Source organism: Lampetra planeri, chromosome 18 (genome assembly GCF_965212315.1).
Source record: "Lampetra planeri chromosome 18, kcLamPlan1.2.h2, whole genome shotgun sequence".
In the NCBI taxonomy this organism is placed as follows: domain Eukaryota; kingdom Metazoa; phylum Chordata; class Hyperoartia; order Petromyzontiformes; family Petromyzontidae; genus Lampetra; species Lampetra planeri.
The window spans coordinates 5,575,834-5,582,170 of record NC_136124.1 but is presented as its reverse complement, the minus strand read 5'-3'; positions in this window follow the sequence as shown (position 1 = coordinate 5,582,170).

Below are 6,337 nucleotides of genomic sequence, written 5' to 3'. Positions count from 1 at the left end.
TGAGCGGGAATCAAACTCGAGTCGCCGGTTTCGTAGCGCTGCTTGCTACTGCTCCCACACACACGAACATCATGTCACATCTGGAATTTTACTTAAGTTGGCCAAATTCTCAGCTCTGAGAATGAAACAGTTTGGTGTGACCGTCATGCAACGTGGCTTTTCTGCACAGCAAGCCACACGAGAAAGTGCAGCGCCCTCCATATATACTTAGGCTTTTTCGGTAAAGTCACGTAAGTAAAAAAATAAAAATAAAATTAATAGAAGTAATAATATAAATAAAATAATAAATCACGACGTTTCGGAGGCAACACAAGCTTCCGTCTTCAGGTGGAACCGTCACAGCACAATTGCTGTATCAAGTAAAGAGGTGTCACTTGAAGTGGTCTCAGAAGTAGTTCTGTGACATCTACTTTCGCAAAGGTCGTTCTCCAACACACGCATTACCACGCCGCTCCACGAGAGTTCTAGTCCAGTGTCTTCATTTATTGATTTGACAATTGGGAGAAAGGTCTCGGGGAAAGGTAAAAAAACATGTTTTTCTTGCCCAAATCGTATGATGCAATCGTACACGTAGCAATGACCCCCCGCCGTGCTGCGGTAAAAGCTGACAGGACCCTCATGTCAAAGAGCCGTGAGACTCGGGGAGGCGTTGCTGGGTACACGGGTACATGAATGTCGTCGATCGATGAAACCTGGAGATTAGAGAAAGCAAGAAAAACACACATGGGGGGAAAATTAGCTTTTAATTGAGCAAAACTTTGTGAATAATAGACGGTTGTTAATATTGACAGAGGCTTCATCCGAACGCGAAATCAGCTCGTTCCTGCGCGGCGCACACAGAAGCGGAGCCAGCGGATTGATTGGTAATATCCATCGTGAAAACTTCATTAGGTAGCAGGGGGAATTTTTTTTTGCAGTTTTAAAAACACATCGATTTCCTACACTTGGGTCCCAGCACCCGGATCAATTTAAAATCGTTTCTCAGATAAATAAATAAATACAAACAGTGCTATTATTTCCTCCGAGGATTAACAGCACTGTACTGCAGGTCCGATGCGAGTCACTTACTCGCGATTCAGTCACGATCCGATTCAGGCATCGCTTCTCAAATAGTCGTTCGTCTAGGAACGCCACGCCGAGTCCAATTTCTCTTTCGTTTCAGGAGGGGTCCTGCTGCTGCTGCTGCTGCTACAATTGCGTTTTATCTTTCCATTTTAAGATGGTTCCAGACAATAAATAACGAGCGTCTTCATTATCCACGCGGAAGGAAAGCGGAGCACCCGGAACAAACTCACACGCGCGAGCGAGGGGGCAACGCTCTATCCCCGTAGAGATGGAAACAGATGTAGATTCGTCCACACACTTAGCTTCTAGCGAGCCACGGTTACGGCACCTCCTCGACGCCCAGCCACGGGTGGAAGGGAGTTTCACGCAACATCTGTGTGCGGCGACCCACAAACCCTCGCTGCTGCCCTCCGCGGTAATGCCGGATTACAGGCGGCCACGTGCAGCGGCGTAGCAGCCACCGTGGCCCATGGAGATCGTGAACGATGTCAGTGGCTTTCTGTTGGCTCGAGGTCGTGTGAATCCATTAGATGCGACACGTACGAGTCAAAAAGCATCGAGCTCCTCCTCTGCCCTTCCCTAAACCCTTACTGACCAGCGTGGTGAAGTATGGTTACACAACCTCCATGACTGACTGACACAGCGTGGGGAGCCCTTCATCCAGCGGTGGGTTGACTGCTGTACATTACACAGCACGACATTCATATTAGATAAGACGCATGTGTTTTTTGTAAAGCAACTAACACAAATATAAAACGATGCTGAGAGAAGGAGAGAGGGGGAAGAAACGCACATTAACAGAGGCGGCAAAGAGATTTGCCTTCACGCAATTCTCTCCATCTTTCGTTTCAAGCTCAGGCTCCAAAAGAAAGAAAAAAAAACCTCCGAGCGAGTGAATAAATAACCCCTGGCCAGCCAGCCAGCCAGCCGGGGTGTTTTGTATTCTGGGGACGGCACGAGCTTGAGATGGCGATGGTCGTGGCTACAGCCCCGTTACCAATACACGCTGCTCGGCGATGAAGATCAAAGGTTGATCTGCGTGCGTGTGTGTGTGTGTGTGCCGTGTGTGTGTGTGTGTGTGCCGTGTGTGTGCCGTGTGTGTGCGTGTGCCGTGTGTGTACCGTGTGTGTGTCGTGTGTGTGCCGTGTGTGTGTGTGTGCCGTGTGTGTACCGTGTGTGTGTGCCGTGTGTGTGTGTGTGTCGGCCTTCATTAGGTGGACATCTGTGAAAAAGAGCTTTACAGCTCATAGGATTCCTCCAGTATGAATTCTGAGGTGCTCACGAACAGCAATTGCACCCAACAAGTATGTTAGGCGATATGGGGGGGGGGGGGGGTCTTTGTCTTTGGAGCGGGGATACATTTAAATTCGCCAAAAAACATATCTGCCTGATGTCTCGAGACTCATCGTGGTTTTTGTTGGGTAAATAAAACAGAGCAACGATATTGTTTTTTCGTGAAATGTAGTATTCCGATTGAGTGGTGTCAAAATACCCACGTGTGCATCATAGATTGGCCCAATTTAGCAAAAATGATTAAAAAAAAATAGGCAAAGTATTATTTTTTTTGCTGCATTTTGTTACGTTATATTTAAGCCGAGATGTCAAAGTGGCGTGGATATTCGGCTCGTTCCCAGTACGAATTGATTTGTAAAGATCACAGTGGAATGATAAAGATCCCTCGTTTACGCGTACAGGCTTGCAGGGCAAGTGCTGTCAGCGGGCCAACTTAGATGCATGGATAGACGCACCAAGACAAAGATCCCCGTATAGCATCCACAGACTGTTGGGGCAAGTGTTGTTAGCGAGTAGCACCTATGAAGGCCGGCACGACACACGGTGAGGTGGGGGTGGCCAGCATCACGCTCAGTCGCCTTTGTCTCCCGAGTGGCGATGACTTAACACACCGCACCAGGTACTCATTTGAGGCTGAGTCGATCTAGGAGAGGCCCATGACTGGTTAAAATAATCTTCACCGGTGTTGGCCGTGAGCGGGAATCGAACTCGGGTCCCCGCTTGCATTGGGCGGTGCGCTAACCGCTACACTACCGCTCCCCAAACAACAACAACAACAACCGCCATTCGCCACTAAGTGGCGGTGACGTCACCACGACGCTTGTGCCAGGCCATGTGCACCTTGAGGCCACGTGAAGTGTCGAACGCCCGCTGGCAGGAGGTCACGGGGCAGACCCAGGTGCCACGGGTCGACTGACCGAGATGACCGAGATGACTGGTTGATGCACTCCCCACACACATTCACACACACACACGCACACGTGACGCATGCACAAAGGGCACAGGCTGACTCATTACATCTCGCAGAGGATAGCTCCGCTGAACAAAATAGTTCCGCGGTTCAATTTGGAAGTGGGTTCGCGTAATAATTCAACGTGAAAGAAGAACGTCATGGAAGCTTGTTCGTAAGTGCGGGTGTTCGTACGTCGAGTGTTCTTAAGTCGAAGAGCGCCTGGATGGGATTTTTTCATTTATTTTCACAAATGTTGAAACCGACTTCCCTGCACATTAATGCATGCTGCATGAAATATTGTTTGAAATGAAAGTAGGATTTTTTTTTAAAGATTACAGCTGCCTTCTTTCGCGTACATAACACCACGCCTTCTGTACCGGTGGCTGTGCAAGGGCCGTCTCTCCGTCTTTCTCCCAGAAACCTCCCGTGCTTTGTACGCAATTACGTTGAACTTCTTTCACACCGTACGTAGGCAACCGTGCTCGTCGGAGGTGCGGGGAAGGACAGCGAAAAATAAACACAAAATGCTTCATCCTCGACCCCATTACTCAAGATATCTCTAAAACGAAACTGAACAATCTCTTTGTTACCGGGTAGGGCTCACCGAGCGATGTAGCTTTTTTTCAGAAGTGATCTGGCCGCAAATGAACGAAGTGGCTTATCGCGTGGAAATGTGAAGTCGAAAAATACTGTAAACACGTGATGTTGATTCTGAACGAGGAGGGGAAAACCGGAAGACGCGGAGAAAAGCCCACGCGACCACGGGGAGAGAGACACGCAAACTCCAAGTATACAGCAGCAAGCGTCTGGGTCGAAATCGAACCCACGACCTCCTGTATACCGGGAGAGGTAGTTAACATCTCGACACCGTGCCACCGAATGTTCTGTTCTCTTTCTTCTGCGCTTGTTCAAGACCAGGCTCAAGACCGCATTGCTTCCTCTGCCGACGACGGACTGACCCTTCCTCCTCTCGCTCATCCATGAAATAAACATGCCCACTGTTTGTCGACAGCATCCTGGGATGCGGTCGCATTTAGACGCTATATAAATTCAAATGCGAGGGTGTTGTTTTAAACACCAACCCTTGTTACTGAGCCACACACACATATATAATGCACACCAACTCGCACACACACACACACACACACCCCACCCACATGCCCACATGTTCACAAATACACTTGTACGTACATGAAAAAAAAAACAAAGCTCCCCCGTATAACCTTAACGGACTATTGGGGCAAGTGCTGTTAGCGAGCACCTATGGAGGCCGGCACGGCACGCGAAGGCGTGGGTGACCAGCACCACGCCCGGTCGCCTTTGTCTCCCTAGCGACGATGTTTACACACCGCACCAGGTACTCATTTGACGCTGAGTCGACCGAGGGGAGGCCCAGACCGGTTCAGATAATCGTCACTGGTGTTGGCCTTGAGCGGGAATCGAACCCGGGTGGCCAGGTTTCTAGCGCAGCGCGCTAACCACTACATTAGCGCTCCCACGTACATACACGCACAACCACCCTCACACACACACACACCCACACCCTAATCCAACACACAAGCCACGTTCTCACACGCAAGCAAACACAAGATGCCTCGTGCACTTGCACCCACGTCTTAACCCACTCTCACAAACGCACACACGCACATACACCCACGTCTTAACCCATCCCCACGGACATACACGCACATACACCCACGTACACACGAAAGGCAAAATCCCCCGCGTAGCCTGTTGGGGCAAGTGCTGTGATGATGGTCAGCATCACGCCCGGCCGCATTTGTCTCTCCATTGGCGATGTTTACACACCGAAACAGGGTCGACTCATTTTAGGCTGAGTCGACCTAGGGGGAGGCCCAGGACCGGTTCAGATAATCGTCACCGGTGTTGGTCGTGAGCGGGATTCGAACTCGGGTTGCCAGGTTCGTAGCGCAGCGCGCTCACCGTTGCAATACCGCTCCCTAAAACCATTCACACACACGTACGACAAAGACAAAGATCCCCCGTATAGCCTTTAACACACTGTTGCGGCAAGTGCTGTTACACGTGCACACATATACATACATACACCCACGCACGCAAGTACACACGCACAAACAACGCGCTCACACTCCCACACACACACGTCCACACAAACGCACGTCCACAAACACACACACACACACCCACACACGTCCACACACACACACACACCCACACACGTCCACACACACACACACACACGTACACACACACACACGTCCACACACGCGCACACGTCCACACACACACACACGTCCACACACACACACACGTACACACACACACGTCCACACCCACACACACACGTCCACACACACACACACACGTACACACACACACGTACACACACACGCACACGTACACACACGCGCACGTCCACACACGCGCACGTCCACACACACACACACGCGTCCACACACGCGTCCACACACGCGTCCACAAACACGTCCACAAACACGTCCACAAACACACGCACGTCCACACGCACGTCCACACGCACGTCCACACGCACGTCCACACACACGCACGTCCACACACACGCACGTCCACACAGATGCAGCAAGGCGCGCTCTGCGTATGAATGGTTTCGGAGCGCGAAGCTCCTTGGGCGAGAATCGTGAAACCGGATCAGCCACCTCCTCCTCCTCCTGCTGCTGCTGCTGTCGCTCGCGAGGCAGTGTTCATCAGGCAGCAGCAGCAGAGGCAGCGATAGGAGCCAGCAGTCGCAGCAGCAGCAGCACCAACAACAGCAGTAACATCAGCATCAGTAACAGCAGCAGCAGTCACATCAGCAGCAGTAACATCAGCAGCAGTAACAGCAGCAGCAACATCAGCAGCAGTAACAGCAGCAGCAGCAGTCACATCAGCAGCAGCAGTCACATCAGCAGCAGCAGTCACATCAGCAGCATCAGTCACATCAGCAGTGTTATCAGCAGCAGTAACAGCAGCATCAGTAACAGCAGCAGCAGTCACATCAGCAGTAGCAGCCACCACTGCAACAGCAGC